General features: G+C 40.0%; 1 protein-coding gene and 1 long non-coding RNA gene across 2 annotated transcripts in view; both read left to right on the forward strand.

Annotated features, from left to right (window-relative positions):
• The window catches only part of HS6ST2 (heparan sulfate 6-O-sulfotransferase 2), a 430,038-nt gene that overhangs the window by 309,479 nt on the left and 101,121 nt on the right, over positions 1-19,438 (forward strand). The window lies entirely within an intron of this gene.
• LOC143805741 (uncharacterized) lies at positions 5,642-17,513 on the forward strand. Its single transcript, XR_013221313.1, has 3 exons — positions 5,642-5,724; positions 10,987-11,092; positions 17,372-17,513. It is a non-coding gene; the product is annotated as an uncharacterized LOC143805741 (long non-coding RNA).

The following is a 19,438-nucleotide window of genomic DNA, read 5'->3' on the forward strand; positions in this document are numbered from 1 at the left end:
GGCGCCATGAACAAACTTTATTCTTAAATGCCCTTTAAAGACCTTTCCCTTTACTTGGGTGCCCAGGGCCACGGACCAGGTCACAGCCATCATGACGTCCCCTACAAGTACTGGACCTGGTACCAAGTTACCCCACTGCCCTGGCGGGTGACTCAACTTGGCGTCACGAACATGATGTACCCGGAGGCGAACTGCTGGGGGCGAATTGCTGGGGGCGAAACATCCTATAACCATGGCCGAGAATATGTAAACTGTGTGGAGACCAATGATCATAGTAATGTTGATTCATCACCACATAGTTTACCATGCAGATGATTTCACATATAAATAGAAGAGTAATGGGCGCCAAGACTTATATTAAAATGTGACGTGTTGTTGGCTAGTTAATTATAGGTCACCTCTTACAAGTCTGTTGAAGGACAAAAGGTCTCATTGTTGTAGACTCTGCGTGTTTTAAAATAGAATAGATGCATTCAGTTATCGAAACGGTGTAAAAGTCAATACGAGCTGGAGAAAAGCTTCTCAGCCTAAGCGACTAAAAGAGGAGTCAGACTGTCATTCAAGAGCGAGATGTTTTGTCTGCAAGCTCGGAATTCAGAAAGTCTCTTGCCGGAGTATTTCAGTGAACCCATAACGTATAGTGTTCACCACAACTAGTCCCCAGTTGTGAATTTTTAATTATGCCAGATCATTTTCAGTAAATGGGACTCTGGGCTCAATTAGTGCTGTCAGATCCAATTTTTCACTCACCTGCTATTGAGCTCCATCCTGTGTTGTTTGCAGTAATTGCCAAATCCACAGGATGATGAGTCTTGTGAAAGATGAATGGCTGCCACATTTCCCTTTTTCCTGGCCTGTCACTTGCAGAGTAATAGGAATACTTAATCCTACTGAAATTAGGACATGGAGAAAAAAAAATTAAGCGTACTACTGTCCCAAAGTATTTTCGCAAGGTAATTGTGCTGATGAATGTGTGTAGGGATAAAGAGGAGCTAAAGAAATTTCAGTCACTTGGCAAGTTGATTATTCTATATCTTGGATTATAGTTATATACATTTCAATTCAATCATCAATATGAGGAACTAGGTAGATTAAAAAAAATGTAAACAGAAAAAAATATTTTTGATAATGCAAAATGTATTATTATTATGTTTAAACTTTTGTATCATATACGTGTATACGTGTATTATTGTGCATCATCTTCTTAAGTCTATGATAATTTTTAGTACTCTCATATACATGAATCATTGTGCCCCCACTATAGATAATTACTGTTATTTATTTTATCATTATTATTGTCATTCCTATTTATGTGCAATGTTGTGTTTCCTTCGGATTATTATTTCTATCATTAAAGTTTGAGATTGTCATATAAGTTCACTATTGTTTCCCACGTACAAAATATTCTGACATTGCCCACCCCTACTATACAAAATTATGGGTACAAGCCAGACATTCATCATAAAATACATGTATACCAGCAAATAATCTGACATATGCATCATCAATGCGAATTTTTCACTTTTTGGACAAGACAATTATTATGACTTCTAAACCAATAATAATGCTTCCTCAGTGCCTCCAATGATGACCAGTTCAAAAGCAACTTTTGCTTCAACCCCCATCAGAAAACTAAGTTTATATTCGCCTAATCCAAGCAGCTGAGTTCTCTTCTCTCCTAAACACCGTACATGTCAATGCATACAGCGCAGTCCAGTGACCCCACTGCACTGCCTGTGCCATGGCACTGACATCTTCTGGGTTTTTGGTCCTAAGCAGCCTGTGGCTTACAGGACGGAGAATGGTGGACCAGGGACCCTTGCTTTACCCCAGGATCCAAGAACATCGGCCTAATAGCTTGACTGGCGATATGGGGCACACACCAGAAGTCCAAGGCATGTGCATTGCTATGGATCTTTAGCACCAGCAATGCCACTGCTACTTTTTAAAAAGGAAAATGTAAATGCTGCACCCCTAAGAATTCTGCATTTAGATAGCCCTCCACTCCAGTCCTTACCCCACCACCAGAATGCCAAATTCTCTCAAAAAGTTGATCATTTTAAGAACTAAGATTGCTCATTCAAGTCGGATTCGTTATTCTTATAAGTCCTGTGTCTTGTGGGTGGCTGTCCACAGGTGGGCTTGTCACCTAATTTACATGGGAAAGTTACAGCAGTGCCACCTGTCCTGGTCCTTTTTTGCAGTCATTGACACAGGTAATTGACAAATTGACAAAGCATTGACAAATGCTTTTAAAAAAAAAAAAACACGAAAGCCTCTGATATCCAAAATTGCAAAACACTGCACCTTTCCTGAAAAATGTTCCTCATGCAACCAAGATCATACATTTCTACCCATTTAGGGTTGTGGATGAAAGTAATTATTTAGCCGTTTGAGCTGGATAGTAGGTTATTGGGTGCTGGCATGAAGGATTTTTCGTATATATGCACTCATGATAATAAGTAGTGTTAAGATCCGAGGCTATGGGTTTTAATAATCACCTAGGCAGGTTAACAAAGTAACTATTTATATGCCTTACGTCCACGGTCTTACAGCAATTCCGGGTAGATGGTCATAATGAAATGTCCCCAGTCCACCAGATCCCATCCTGGGGCCAATAGTTCAACTGCCCCTGTACCAGTAGATACCCACTGTCTGCCAACTTTTGGTTGGCCCACAGCTTTTGTATTTGTGTCTGTAGTCACAGTCCATGCCCCTCCAGACGATGGATATCATACCCATAGCCAATGTACCCAGCTCCAGCAAACAACAACATATAGTATACACTCAACTGAGGTTCTCCAAACATCTTTGTGGTTCAGTGATGGGCAGAGTAGCAGACCTGTATTCCACCAGATGATCCATGGTTCCTTGGGTTGTTGCTGAAGAGATCCTCTGCATAGAGAGCCAGAGACTTTATATCCACAGCTCCCATTCAGGGCATTTCTCCACAGGATTCAGGGAAGGTGGAAGGATGTGATCCTTCATTGTTCCATTGTTCATTTGACCTGCATATATGTCCTAAGGGTACCGTCACACAGTGGCATTTTTATCGCTACGACGGCACGATTCGTGACGTTCTAGCGATATCGTTACGATCTCGCAGTGTCTGACACGCTACTGTGATCAGACACCCTGCTGAGAATCGTACGTCGTAGCACATCGTTTGAAACTTTCTTTCGTCGCTGGATCTCCCGCTGTCATCGCTGGATCGTTGTGTGTGACAGCGATCCAGCGATGCGTTTGCTGGTAACCAGGGTAAACATCGGGTTACTAAGCGCAGGGCCGCGCTTAGTAACCCGATGTTTACCCTGGTTACCAGCGTAAAAGTAAAAAAAAACAAACCGTACATACTCACCATCTGATGTCCGTCAGGTCCCTTGCCGTCTGCTTCCCGCTCTGTCTGTCTGCCGGCCGGAAAGTGAGAGCAGATCACAGCGGTGACGTCACTGCTGCGCTCTGCTCTCACTGTACGGCTGCACTCAGTCAGAGCAGGAAGCAGACGGCAAGGGACCTGACGGACATCAGATGGTCAGTATGTACTGTTTGGTTTTTTTTACTTTTACGCTGGTAACCACGGTAAACATCGGGTTACTAAGCGCGGCCCTGCGCTTAGTAACCCGATGTTTACCCTGGTTACCAGCGAACCTCGGCATCGTTGGTCGCTGGAGAGCGGTCTGTGTGACAGCTCCCCAGCGACCACACAACGACTTACCAACGATCACGGCCAAGTCGTATCGCAGGTCGTGATAGTTGGTAAATCGTATAGTGAGACGGTACCCTAAGTTGTGTAGATTAGTAAACTGCAATGGGCTGATGCAATACATACACAGTGGGCATTTACAAATTAACACACGAGAGTCAACGTACAGTCTCATATAAATCAATGGCTCAAATGAAACCTCTGAGACACTGAGAGTAATGGAAGGATTGCTTTACCTGATTTCCAATTTCGTTTCTGGCCTTACATGTGCATAAGATCCAACATTTGTATCCTGAGGCTGAACTGATGAGCAAACAAATCTCTAATAAAACATTACAAGCAAATTTCTAATGAAACACAACAATAAGATCGACGTAACCGGTGCTCCATGCTGGAAAAAGTCTGCATCCGTTAGAGCTGTGGATTCCGCTCTACATGCATTGGTCCAATAGTCTTCAGAACAAGATGAGCTCCTCACAAGTAGTTACGTTATTTGGTCATAGGGTGTCTAGAATATAAGTGTTACTAGGGATCTGGAAGCCAAAAAGGTGGATCTCCCCATTTATTTATCACTCATCAATGAAAAATTCTTTACACCAAAGGTTGATTTGGAGAACCCCCGGTGAACATTTAAGGATAGAAAAGGTTACAAAACAAAAATCTCTTGGCATGTATATTGCAACAAATATGTATTTGACCAAATGAGCAAAACAAGCATTATACTTTAATTGCAATTCCTGTTGGTGCTGCACATCTGAAAGGACATCTGCAAGATCAAATGTAAATACCTTTTAGAAGAGTCTCCCATAGCTGTCGTGTCCTTCTAGTGATATCATTCACATACTGTAAGTAGGACAAGGCTCTGGCTTAGTTTCCAATTCTTTGTGGATCTCCTATTACAAATGCTTTTTAAAAAAAAAAAAAACACGAAAGCCTCTGAGAGCCAGTTCTCTATAGTGTTCCTCGGGATCGAGAAGGGTTAAAAATGAAAGCAATTTTGTAGCTTGAAATTAATTCATTGGCTATTGGCGCTGAATTCCTCACTCGGTACCCATGTCCCCATATTCTCTTGTTTACAGAGCTTGAACAGGAATTCATGCAAGTTGAAAGGTTGTAAATGGCTGGCCAATTTGTTGCCATCCTATGGGAACACCCATGCTCCTAACTGATCAAATAGCCACCTTCACAGAAGCTTTTATAAGTGACCTTGAAATGGGAATATAAAGGTATGAAAAGGCAGTATTAGGAGGAATGAACATTTCACAGTAGGGTTTTCCTGCATCACAAACCAGGACCATGAATAAAAAGAAAACATCTATGCCGCTCACAGCTAAGGCAAACACTGAATGACCTGCAGAATACTTTACAGAATACTTTAGTAGCTTTAGAAACCCGCTCCGGTGTCTGATGGAAGGACGTGTCTTTTTGATGTGATTACAATACTTACAGTCTCCTTTCAGAAAGAAAAAAAATTGCAGAATTTTGTATAAAACCATCCTGGGTGCCCAAATACTAAAAATGTACTTCTTCCTTATATATTAGTCTTCACGGTAATTAATCTGTTAGGGAAGCAGGATGTCCTTCAGAGCTGAAACTGATGGTGTTCTGTTGTTTTTTTTTTTGCACAATCTCTACCTGGCAAACACAAAGGAACTGGTTCATTACATAGCAAAAACCTGCTGACAGATTTCCTTTAATCTGAGAGCAGGCTAATATAGAGGGAGAGAAGCTGATTACAGTGATGTATCTCTTTCTAGGCTGTGTGTTGTAGTCCCAATGCAATCAGAGTTTTATCAGCAAGAGACTTTTACTGCAGGACTGGGTTTCACGTGCACAGCAGTCCAACTAATCTGAGTAACCCCGCCCCCACCACTGATTGGCCGCTTGCTGACACTGTACACTTTACACAGGAAGCTACCAATCAGTAGTGTGGGCGGGGTCATACACAACTCAGCATTGTGACCACTGCAGCATCTACAACAGAGAAAACGGATTCTATCAAAACTGCACCAAGCAGCCCAGTAAGTGGCACATTTCTAGAATCAGGGTATCTTGCCCTACATTATTCTGCTCTCAGTTCTTGTTGGGACCCCCAGCTAGTGGCTTCAGGGACTCCTTTGAGTGAGTGTTCAACTTCTCTCCAATGCCACCACAGAGGAAATTAGGCATTACAGTGTAAATGATTACTCAGTTCCCATTTAGACTAATGGGTTGTCTGTGAAATCCAGGACAGGATGGGTCCTCCAAAGTGTAAGACATTCTTGATAATGTTCTTTAGCCAAGAGATTACAATCCTGATCATAGAACACCTTCTGCTTAAATTCATAAATTTGAAAACAAAATCGGCTCACCCATATTTCCATATTACGCAGGTCAGGCACGTCTCATGCATGGAACACTTGGCGCACAGAAAAATGAATGTAGCAAGAGATAAAATCTAACAGTAGGACTCATGCTTTATTAAAATGCATCGTCTGTATTGTAGATTAGTAAGACAACTCAAAATAATTTATACAAGAGTGAAAAGTAGCAAATGTGTTCCACAATGAGGTCCTTAATCATTGCAATGATTAAGGACCTGGCTCTGAAACACTTTGCGACTTTTAACGCTTGTTTGATTTATCCCGAGTTGTTTTACTTATCTACAGAGGATGCACTTTAACCCTTACGTTTCTGTCTTTTGCTCCCCTTCTTCCCAGAGCCATACCTTTTTTTTATTTTTCCCTCAATATGGCTGTGTGAGGGCTTGTTTTTTGCAAGATGAGTTGTACTTTTGAATTACACCATTGGTTTTACCATATCATGTTCTGGAAAACAGGAACAAAATTCTAGGTGAAGTTGCAAAAAAGTGCAATTCCACAATTGTTTTTTTTTTTTACCATGTTAGCCAAATGCTGAAACTGACCTGCAATTATGATTCCAGGTCGTCATGTGTTCTCAGATACCAAACATGAATAGGTCATTTTCCTAGACCTGCAGCATCTCCAGTTTTCGGGATCTGGAGCTGGGCGAGAGCTTATTTTTTTGCACGCTGATCTGACATTTTTATTGATACCATTTTGGTGCAGATACGTTCTTTTGATTGTCCGTCATTGCATTTTTTTGTTGTTAAGCGGTTTACCGATTGGATTAATTCTTTTTATATATTGATAGATTCTGAATGCGACGATACCAAATATGTGTATTTAAAAAAAAAATTGTTTTATTTTGAATGGGGGGATGATTTAAGCTTTTATTTTTTTATATTTTTTAAATATATATTTTTTTTACTTTTGACTTGCATCAACAGTCTCTATGGGAGACTAGAAGCTGCGATCATCCGATCACTTGTGCTGCACAAAGCAGGGCTTCAGCTTGCTATGATCGCCGGGTGGAACTCATAGCTACCTGGCCATGACAACCACAGTGTTATCCTGCAGATTTCGGGTTGTCATGCCAACCCATCATTGACACATGGATGGCGCAATCATACTCAATGCCGCTGTCAGAAACTGACAGCGGCATTTCACAGGTTAATAGCTGCGGGTGGATCGCAATTCCACCCACGACTGTTAGGGGCACATGCAGCTGTTGAAGTACGGCGCATGTCGTGAAGGGGTTAACAAGCCATACTGCTGGATCTTATAAATTATCTTCCCTAATAGAATTCTCTAATAGGGTAAATGATAACTTCTCTCCAACATTGCTTCTTGAGGAGTTTGGTACAATTCTTTACAGTAGACATATAGATATGCAAATTGCCTCAACTTCAGAAAGGACTAAAAACTCTAGTGCCACCTATTGGAAGTAGAAATCCTAAATGTTAATATCGACTCTTTAATGATAGATGTAGGCATATAATGCACTTTATACACAACAATATGTCTTTGTGCATCTGAAATAGCTTTGCATGTGAGCCAGTAGTGATGAGAGGATCTACCAAATACGAATTAAAGTTGGGGAGGAAACTCGACTTGGATTAAATTTATGTGATGCAAATCAAACACACATTATTATTTTCTGAGGTTTCTCCAAACTCCCAGAGCACAATATACAAATGTAAATTTTTTTTTTACTAAATTGCACTCACGAACCCTCACTTGTCCCCGTTTCAGAACATTCATCTTCTTGAGTCCCATCACCAGTGTAGTCTTTAGTGAGCCATCCTTAGTGTTTTCGCCATCTCCTGTGCTGATTAGGCATCAAATTATGTCATTACATCATGGCCTTGCTAGCACCGGAGATGCCAAGCTCCAAAAGACCCAAATGATGACCACACGTGTGTCCAGACTGAAGAGGACCTATTTTAACCCTTTCATTGCCCTTTTTGAATCTTAACAGATTCTTGTGAATCTTAAAAAAATTAAAATACTGGTAAATCTAAATGTTTTGTGAAATTTGAGGCTAATTTGCGTCACCTGGTAGCTCCTAGGTCATCTGTAGAGGCAAGTAGACTTGCAAAAAAAACGTTTTGGTAGTTGCTGGGCAAGCACTATAGCCCTAGAGATTATCCGTTATTGTGCCATACAATTTATTTGTAGATTTTCAATGACTGTAATAACTTTTTAATTTAACTTTTTAAATTTGTAAAAATGCCAATATCATTTGAAGACATTTTTTTTTTTTTTTTTACTCACAGCTACAAATGCATTTCTCGAGTTGGCCAGAAAATATATCATATTGTTCTGCTCAACTACTGACAGCTGAAAGATTAACGATTGTTATACTTTACAGTAATTACACCTAATTAATCAAAAGCGCAGTCAGTGAAATAATTGACAGCAATCAGATATTGTTCAGATCTTTTGATGGAAAGTGGTGACTTATGAAGGGACAATTTCCGTGTTTAGTTGTTTATCTTGAGTAAGCCAAATCTGCTCCATAAATCCTCTTCAGGGGTCTAAAGATTCAGACAGTTGTTTAAGTATTTTTTTAAAAAGAACACACTTAAGTGCTTAAGTGCTTGGGTGATCGTCCGCAGTATGAATGACCCATGTTAACCTCCCTGAGATTACTTCTAATTGCCATGCTGCATCTGAACTTGTAACCGAAAATACAGAGTCAGTGCAGAAATTTGTGGTAATCCACATATGGCCACCGTGGCTCAGCCATAACATCTACAGGATCCAACACAGCCAGTTTATCACAGGCATTTGCAAATATAATTGCAAGGCCGGGGTCACACTTGTGAGTGCAATATGAGAAACTTTCGCGAGTCTCTCGCCTCAATACCCGGAACTCAGTGACGTAACTTGGGCCCCGATGCAAAAGCTCCAACGGGACCCCCAAATATTTTAAATCTTTAGTAGCAATAGTCTTTTTCTATAGGCCAAAAGGACTTTTAGGGCCCCCTAGGCTCCAGGGCCTGGGTGCGATTGCAACCCCTGCACCTGTTGTAGCTACACCTCTGCCGGCACTGCCGCCAGCACTCGGGACCGGAGTGTGCAGCTGTATGTATTTCTATGCAGCTGAACGCTCCGGTCCCGAGTGCCGGTGGCAGTGCCGGGTATTGACGTGAGACTCGCGTGAGTTTCTCACATTGCACTCACAAGTGTGACCCCTGCTTCAGTAGGAGAGCCAGAGATTTCTCTGCATTGGATACATGGGTGTAACTATAGTGGGTGCTTAGGTTGCAGTCACACACTGGTCCTGGAGTCCATGCGGCCCTGAAAGGTCCCTTTGACACATATGACAAGACCAACATCATTAAAGACCCATGACGGTCAAAGGTGCTGGTGGAGATTTTGCATGGGGGCCCATTAACTTCCAGCAATTCCACTGGTTGTGTAAATATTTTTTCAAGGTTAATATAGGCTAAAAGGGCTATTGCAATCCCATGAAGTAATCACATACCGTTAGGAAAATGATTGGCAAGAATGTGACCTCTAGAACTTCCACTGATTCTGAGAATCTAAAGTCACAACCCTGGTATGGGGATGCATCTCTTTAATGTTTTCCCAGCACAGAGAAACATGCATAGACCTCCAAGTATTTTTATTAAAATTTGCATTTGTTAGGCAATCTCTTATAGTGGTTGTTACCAAACTCTAGGATTGCAAATCGATTATTAAGGAGAACATGTCACCAGGTTTTCCCCATATAAAGTACCACTATTAAGGCCTCATCTAAAGCTTACTAGAATCTCCTCTGCAGATCCTAAAAAAACATTTAATTATACTCACAGATTTAGTGCTTCCTCGCTCCCTTCAATCGCCGTCCTTCTTTCTTGCTTCCTATGGATGATGCATGCTATGTCAACCACATAGGGTCACCAATTCGATCTTCTGCGCAAGCGTACTTCTATTCTTCTTTTGCCTTGCAGAGGGCATAGCACAGTACTGTAATATGCGTGACTTGATCTTTAGAAAAATAAAAGTAAAATGACACCCAGATCATAGCAAAATATACTGATGTTTCTTGTTTAGGAGCCTGTGATGATATATTGTATTTTACTCCTCACCAGTAGACAATATTCTAGGCAGGAAGGTAACGTTCATAAAATACAGCCCTAAGATTTACACTTTCCAAAAAAGTTCAAACTAGCTTTGCTCTGCGCATATAATATTGTATACCAGACTGTAGAGTCAAGGACAGGCCACGTTCACAAGTTCAGTATTTGATCAGTATTTTGCATTAGCATTTGTAAGTCAAAATCAGGAGTGGGAGAAAAGTGTAGAAGTGGAGACGTGTTTCTATTATACTTTTCCTCTGATTTCCACTCCTGGTTTTGGCTTACAAATATTGACGTGGCCTTATACAGTTATACAGGTATCTAGGACAGAGGAGATATACTTCTGTGGTCCAACGCTGCATTTAGAACTGCTAGGATTTACCATAGCCCTTCACTGTTATGTATTTGGACATATAGGCTAAGCATTGTTCCCCAACTCCAGTCCTTAAGAGCCAACAACAGGTCATGTTTTCAGGATCTCCTTAGTTTTAAACAGGTGATACTGGCATCAGCTGGACGACCAAGAATCCCATCACCTATGTAATACTAAGGAAATCCTGAAAACATGATCTGTTGGTGGCTCTTGAGGGCCAGAGTTGGGGAACACTGGGCTAAAGGTATCACTCCTAGGATACTTTTATTATTTTGAGGTATAAAAGTATTTACATCGACCTATAGACTTATAACGTTTCCCACTCGATCAGACCTTAAGGTTAAGGCTCCCTGATATAATTATGCCGCCTACAATTCATAAAAAAAATGGAAGAAAACTGCAAGGCAACTGAAATATTTCTTTGTAGAAAAGTCTCAAGCAATCCTATAAAGTCATTTCCAACTGTTTATTTTTCAATAGGGAGTCAGAAAAGTCTCATGATGGTAACGGTCGTTCAACAATTGTATTACGACTATTGCATTCCTTTACAATTGTTACAAGGCCAATTGCAACTATATTTCATAAGGTAAATATTGAGGGCATGCTTTTTGAAATTTTCCTGTAGTCCAAGTCATAAGATCAATCACAATCAATGAAGGCTACTATGATGAACAGTACATGGACGTCTCAGTTTCCAACTCCACCTCATTTATGGTTTTCAGTAACATCACTTAGTAATACCAATGAACCAATAATTGTGACATGGATGAGAAGGATCACAGCTTCTTACACATAGGGACCACTGTTCTTTTTAGGTAGCAGTGGGCTCCATTGACTGCAAGACCCTTATTCAACTACATCAGTTACACATACAGCACCCATCCATGGCCATTTAGAAATAGTTGAGATTGTATGTATGAAAACTTTTAAAAAAGTTGATCAGATCACTTCTTTCATTTTAAACTAAACTTTATGAGAAAAAGAGTTGAAAATTGATTGGTTGTTGTAGCTAGAATGTTTTCTACCAAAAACAGTCTGACCAAGTCCTGTTTCTATATACAGGTGCTTCTCACAAAATTAGAATATCATTAAAAAGTTAATTTATTTCAGTTCTTCAATACAAAAAGTGAAACTCATATATTATATTGAGTCATTACAAACAGAGTGATCTATTTCACGTGTTTATTTCTGTTAATGTTGATGATTATGGCTTACAGCCAATGAAAAACCAAAAGTAATTATCTCATTAAGTTAGAATAATTAACAAAAAACACCTGCAAATGCTTCCTAAGCATTTAAAAAGGTCCCTTAGTCTGTTTCAGTAGGTTCCACAATCATGGGGAAGACTGCTGACTTGAAGGCAGTCATTGACACACTCCACAAGGAGGGTAAGCCACAAAAGGTCATTGTTAAAGAAGCTGGCTGTTCACAGAGTGCGGTGTCCAAGCATATTAATGGAAAGTTGAGTGGAAGGAAAAAGTGTGGTAGAAAAAGGTGCACAAGCAATCGAGATAACTGCAGCCTTGAAAGAATTGTTAAGAAAAAGCCATTCAAAAATTTGAGGGAGATTAACAAGGAGTGGACTGCTGCTAGTCATTGCTTCAAGAGCCACCACACAGATGTATCCAGACAATGGGCTACAAGTGTCACATTCCGTGTGCCACTTATGACCAATATACAACGCCAGAAGCGTCTTACCTGGGCCAAGGAGAAAAAGAACTGGACTGTTGCTCAGTGGTCCAAAGTGTTGTTTTCAGATGAAACTAAATTTTGCATTTCATTTGGAAATCAAGGTCCCAGAGTCTGGAGGAAGAGTGGAGAGGCCACAATCCGAGCTGCTGGAGGTCTAGTGTGAAGTTTCCACAATCAGTGATGGTTTGGGGAGCCATGTCATCTGCTGGTATAGGGCAACTGTATTTTATCAATACCAAAGTCAGCACAGCCGTCTACCAGGAAATGTTAGAGCACTTTATGCTTCCCTCGGCCGATAAGCATTTTGGAGATGGAAATTTCATTCTCCAGCAGGACTTGTCTCCTGTCCAAACTGCCAAAAGTACCAATACCTGCTTTAAAAACAACAGTATCACTGTGCTTGATTGGCCAGCAAATTCGCCTGACCTTAACCCCATAGAGAATCTATGGGGTATTGTCAGGAGGAACATGAGTGATACCAGACCCAACAATGCAGACAAGCTGAAGGCTGCTATCAAAGCAACCTGGGCTTCCATAACACCTCAGCAGTGCCATAGGCTGATCGCCTCCATGCCACACCGCATTGATGCAGTAATTGATGCAAAAGGAGCTCCAACCAAGTATTGAGTGCATTTACTGAACATACATTTCAGTAGGTATACATTTTGGACTTTAAAATAATTTTTCAAGCTGGTGTTATAAAGTGTTCTAATTTACTGAGATAATGACCTTGGTGTTTTCATTGGCTGTAAGCCATAATCATCAACATTAACAGAAATAAACACTTGAAATAGATCACTCTGTTTGTAATGTCTCTATATTATATATGTGTTCCACCTTTTGTATATTAAAACTGAAATAAATTAACTTTTTGATGATATTCTAAATTTGTGAGAAGCACCTGAAAATCTATGCATCTGAGAATGATTTGTTGGCATCTGCCAGACCCCCCTATTTCCCCTGAAGCCATGCTCCCTCACACCAGGTCTCCTTTAGTAACAAGTTACTATGTACAAAAAGAATCCCAAATCAATTCCATGAAAACATCTGTTGTTTTTCATAACAGTAGTCCAATCTCTGTCGGAGAGTAAGGATTATTTTATTTTTCATTATTGCCAGTGCTAAAAAAGTTGCCTTTTTTTGATAGTATTAATTGTTCTGAGCATAATTGCAGCTAGCCATTGAATGCATTTAATAAAAAGTTGTAGAATGGGAGTGACATGTCAGGTATAATAACAAAGTGCTGGAATAGTCTTCTCCAGTTAAAGTCCGTGGAGATGACATTCCAAGAGACAGCGGAGAGACTTGCTGTGCATTGTGAATTAAGATGTTGCTGGCTTGCTGACTTTCACAGAGATGACATTAAATTACATAAGGAGCTTTTGTGCTGTCACAGAAAGTCTCTTTTGGAAGTGTGGCCTTCCCGTGCTAATCATATGCGTACAAAACAATAATAATGCTGATGATATCTCCCAAAGGCTTTTAAAGGTCACTTGGCATTGTCACTATTTAGAAAAAGTCAGCTGTCACTGTAATTGAAAGGGGCAGATGGATGGAGGACAATGGATTTCAAGAGAAATGCCAGTGAACTGGAGATAGGGGTGCCTCGTCTCACCGACTATAATTAACAGCATTTTCTAGAGGAAAACAGTGACATTGTGAACAGTCTACTCTAAGAGACTGTTTATACCTAGGGGCTTAGTTTTTCTTTTATGACAGGGTACTATAATTTACAGTAGAAATTTAGATCAAGTAAATCAAGAGATATAAATCAAGGAATATATCTCCAGTTTGTATATAAATGTGCATGTGCAAAGTATTAACCACCCTTAGCATTTTTCATGTTTTGTTACCTCCCAACCTGGAATTTCACTTTTTTTGAGGGTTTGCATCAGTTCATGTAAAGAACATGCCTTCACCAACTGTGAACATTTGGTCTTCAGTTATTTTGTCCTTTTTGTTGTTTGCTTCAAAATAAAAAGAACACATCACTGTGCATAACTATTCACCCCCCTAAAGTCAGTACTTTGTAGAGCCTCCTTTTGTTGCAATAACTGCTGTAAGTCGCTTTTGGATAAGTCTCTGAGCTTTCCACATCTTGCTACTGGGATTTGTGCCCATTCCTCAAGGCAAAACTGCTCCAGCTCCTTCAAGTTAGATGATTTCCTCTGGTGAACAGCAATCTTCAAGTCTGATCATATATTCTCAATTGAATTAAGGTCTGAGTGTTGACTAGAGCACTCCAAAACCTTTACACATTTCCCCTTAAACCACTCGAGTGTTGCTTTAGCAGTATGTTTTGGGTGATTGGAAGGTAAACCTCAATCCCAGTCTCAAATTACTGAAAGACTGAAAAATGTTTAGAATTGAGAGTCCTCAGTGGTTGATACCTTTTAATGGCTAACTGAAAAGATGGTAACAAATTGCAAGCTTTCGAGACTACTCTCAGGTCTCTTCATCAGGCATAGACTAATACAAATTCTGAAAAATCACATATTTATGCACAACATAGCACAGAACAAAAAAAAAACAAAAAAAAACATGGATAAGACAGGTGGCATGAAGCAGAATTACCATGAGTGATAAACAGTTATGTCCATTAACTTTTTGGACACCATCATTAAGCTGTAGAACAATAAAATAGAGACATCCCTGTATCAGAAGCCAATCGACCGTCCAACATACCTTAAATGGGACAGTTTCCATCAAAAACACATAAAAAACTCTACTGTCTACAGCCAAGCCATCAGATACAATCGTATATGTTCCAACCCAATGGATAGAGATGAACACCTTGGTCGCCTCAGAAAGACCTTTTTGAATCAGGGCTACCATCCAAGAACAATTGAAAATCAGATTACAAGAGCCACCAGAATATCAAGGAATCACCTGCTACATTACAAAACTAAAGAAGAAAATAACCGGGTGCCTCTAGTAGTTACCTACAATCCAAATCTGGAGGCGCTAAGGGGAGCTGCATGGAAATTACAACCTTTACTGCAAAAAGATGCCCGCTTACAATCCATTTTCCCAGACCCCCCACTACTGTGTTTTAGGCAGCCCCCAAATCTAAGAAGCATCATTGTCAAGAGCTCCCTGTCCTCTCCAACAGCTGCAGGTACCTTTCCCTGCAATCAGAAAAAATGTAAAACCTGTCCATTTATAATGACCACGGACAAGATAAAGATCCCCAACTCACATCAGGACTACAAGATCCCAGGTACTTTCAGCTGCGTCACTTCTAATGTGGTGTACCTAATTATTTGTACTAAATGTCCAACTGGGGGTCTGTATGTGGGGGAGACAGGGCAGAAACTGAGAACAAGAATGAATTCTCATCGCCATACAATAAGAGAAAAAAGATGGATATACCTGTGGCAATATATTTTTGTCTCCCAAATCATAGCATTATGGACATGAAATTACTTGTATTGAAAGGTAACTTCAAAACACAGAGAGACAGAAGAGTCTGGGAATATAAACTGATGACGACCTTTGACTGTCTTAGTGGTGGAATGAATGTGTCGCATGGATTTATGTCTTTTTACATCAACTAAGGAACTTGCCCCTTAGACTATAAGGGGTCATCACAACAGAGACCCCAATCAGAGGACAATAAAACATTCCTTATCTAAGAACTGGCCCAACATTTATGGACATAACTGTTTATCACTCATGGTAATTCTGCTTCATGCCACCTGTCTTATCCATGGTTTTTTTTGTTCTGTGCTATGTTGTGCATAAATATGTGATTCTTCAGAATTTGTATTAGTCTATGCCTGACGAAGAGACCTGTGTAGTCTCGAAAGCTTGCAATTTGTTACCATCTTTTTAGTTAGCCATTAAAAGGTATCAACCACTGAGGACTCTCAATTCTAAACATTTTTCTATCTACTGGCTAACACGGTACCAAGATATATATCTTTCCTGTATGAAAGACTGAAACAAGTTTTGCTCAAGAATATCCCTGTATTTCTACATCATCCATCTGTCATAGTATGTTCAAGACGCTATGGCCATCCAAGGACAGATGATTTCCTCTTAGATAGGGATCTGATACGTCTTTATTGTTCTGCTCATACACTCACTCATTACGGCTTAAAGGATTTTCAGTTCATTTTTTCTACATCAAAGAATTGTCCACACCATGGTGTTGTAAGGTGCAGGACAATAGTGTTCATTTTCACATCGAAAGACTCTGCCGGTATGACGTTGTGTCAGGTGACACGTGCAATAAAGATATTTATCATTTTAAAGGGATTCTATTACATGGCTTATGCCTATGAAATAAACGAAACAGGTGAGATACAGGTGAGATTAAGGGGAATCTGTCCGCTCCAGAAACTGTACTTACCTGCAGATATAGTGGTAATTTGCAGATACATAAAGTTTAAATCATTCCTGCCTCCCTTATTGGATCAGTGACCACAGGGGGAACATGAAGTTATATCCTCCTAACTGCCACTCGCTTACAGTCATCGGGAAGTTGCAGGGAGCAGTTACAGCCATCGCTCTGTATTCAATAAATGTGCTATAACCCCTTTCCTTGCATACTAATTTCCAGCCTGCTTTGCACACACATAAATTGCAGACCAGGCTGACAATTACTATTGCAAGGAGTGGTTACTACTTGTACACTTTATGTGTAGCCACTCTCTGCACAGCCCTTATGACTAGAAGCGAGCAGCTGCAGGTAGAATATAACTTCATATCTTCTCTGGAGACGCTGCTCCACTAGGCCAGATATGATTTAAATACTATTTACCTGCAGATTGTATCTATATTTGCTGGTGAATAGAGTTTTTGGAGGTGACAAGTTCCCTTTAATACATGTTCAAATATACTTGTATAGCTCCAGATTGTCTTGTTAAAAAAGTCACATTTGTTCAACTACATGAGCTGGCAAGTTGCACGAATGCAGTGCGTGTTCCTACAAGTTCTCTATCTCCCCTAGTAAATCCCACATAACTCTCATTTTGATTGGCGAATGCACTATTGTGACACCTCAAGGCCAAAGGGGATAGAACCAAGATGTATACATGTTAAAGCATCCAGAGGTATTTCTTTGATACAGTAGAAAAAAAAATTATATATATATAAGCAAAACAATTTGTGCTGAATTTTAGAAATTTCCTGGACCCAGTAAATTTAAACAATCTTTATTTTGCTTCAGGCAACTCACCAAAAATGGCCATCATGGCAACATAGTGCAGATGATTGTGTCATCCAGAGAAGACTCCCATGACCTCAGCTTTCCCATAATGCCTTGTAACCATCACATTTCACAGTATAACACAGCCAATCTGGAGAACCTATTATAGCCTGTTTGAAAACAGAGGCAGGGAATGCAGCAGCCATTTTAAGGTGAATCCCTAACAGTGAGATGATGTCACAGCTTAGAGCCATAGAGATAATGAAAGAAAGCCATAAAACATTGATGAAACTGTAAGACTATGTCCATACATTGTTGCTGCACTGCTGTTTTGTTGCTACAATTGCAGCATAATTTTTCTGCAATTTCTGAAAGTTGGAGCAAACGCTTTGGCATTCTACCACAAAGTGTGAATACAGTACAGCAGTGATGAAACTTAGTTTGTGAGGAAAAAAGAATAGTTTCATACATATTACTTCGGGAGTTGAAGAAGCAGAATATCTTCAAAAATCTGTACTATATTCCAGAGTGTGCTGTAATCGGGAACTTGGCTTATGGGCCCGAAACAGAAAGTCATGAGGACATTATTGGCTGGCTGTCAGAGTTTACAGATTATGTCTTCAGTAGCTTAAAACACAATTCAACAACGTTACCAGTGAATGTGAAATTTCCTTGGCAACTTGTCCCGAACGGTAGGAGAACGTGGCCCATCTCAGAAAATGCTTACAAGGCCAGTTTGTAGTTTACCATTGATAACATATTTGATATTCTGTTCATTTTGACTCCATGGCATTTGACAAGTGAATCCAATTTGTTCAGATTTAGATGACATACCTGCTATTATGTAATTCCATTAGGAGGTGCTTGCAGCACAGACCACGTAGCCAATCTCTGAAGACAAAACCGTAATAGGACATGTGGCAGTATTACTGTGTGGTTGCACAATGCTGATAGAGAGCATGACCTGTCTCAGAACTGTGATTCTGCAAGCTGAAAGGAGCGGAATTGGTTGGTTTCATCTCCTGCAGAGGCCACAATCAGGGTTTCATATGCTCTCGTAGGAAGGAATTGTAGGGGATTTATTCTTCGACAATACAAATGATAGCGTATTGTCAGAATATTTTACTGAAGAATTGTTTAAGAAGAATAGTTTTTTGCAATATGTGACCTGAATTGGTCTTGTGCAGATACAAAACATTGAGGAGCTTTTGTGCACTTTGGTATTTAAGAGACATCTTTCAGACAAGTCTTCAAGGAAAGAAGCCCATGTGTGTCCTGAGATGAGGAAGAGAGCTACATCTTGATATTGCCTCTCATACTGACGGGTTAGGCTTTGGTCATACAAGCATTATGCCTTCTGTTCATTTCATCTTCACGTGGATGCCAATCATTTATAATAGATTCTAACGAGCAATAATAAGATACCATTGGGATTCTCTCAAAGCTTTGCATATAGAAAGTCAATAATCTCACGGTAATCAAAACTCAATGAGGCCATACATATTAGATAGAATTAAGTTAATGGTTAAACAATTATTTCTATGACTCAACCATAATGGCGGATCCAGTCATTCAAACCCTCCAATATATGTTCATTGTCTCTGGACAATGAACAAGCGATCTTTCCGGGAACTTTCTTTCCATGAAAGATTGTTCATGAACGAAAGCCTATCATCTGTCTAGCATCTAAAAATTTCAAACATGGACAACTTTCTTCCAGATGATTACAGTATGCCATCGGCTAAAATATCCTGTAATTATTACATTTCACTTGTTATGGCTGACCTCATCCATTTTGATCACCTTTAGTCTACCATGTATGGACAACTGACTAAAGAGAGTCAACAGAAGTGTGATGATAAGACAATTGAGGCAAAAAATCTTTCAGGGGGAAACTCTTTCAAATTGTTTGCTTGAAAGTCTTTAGTTTAATTTCTTCACTTGAATGTCCTAGGTTGTGGTATCCAACTGGTGGCTCTGAAGTTGTTGCAAAAGTATAATTCTCTTCTCAGCATATTCATTGTACCTATGGCACCTAAGGCAGTGGTCTCCTATCTGACTTGTTGGGTGTTGTATGTTTCCAATTTT

The sequence above is a fragment of the Ranitomeya variabilis genome, chromosome 2, assembly GCF_051348905.1.
Source record: "Ranitomeya variabilis isolate aRanVar5 chromosome 2, aRanVar5.hap1, whole genome shotgun sequence".
Lineage (NCBI taxonomy): Eukaryota > Metazoa > Chordata > Amphibia > Anura > Dendrobatidae > Ranitomeya > Ranitomeya variabilis.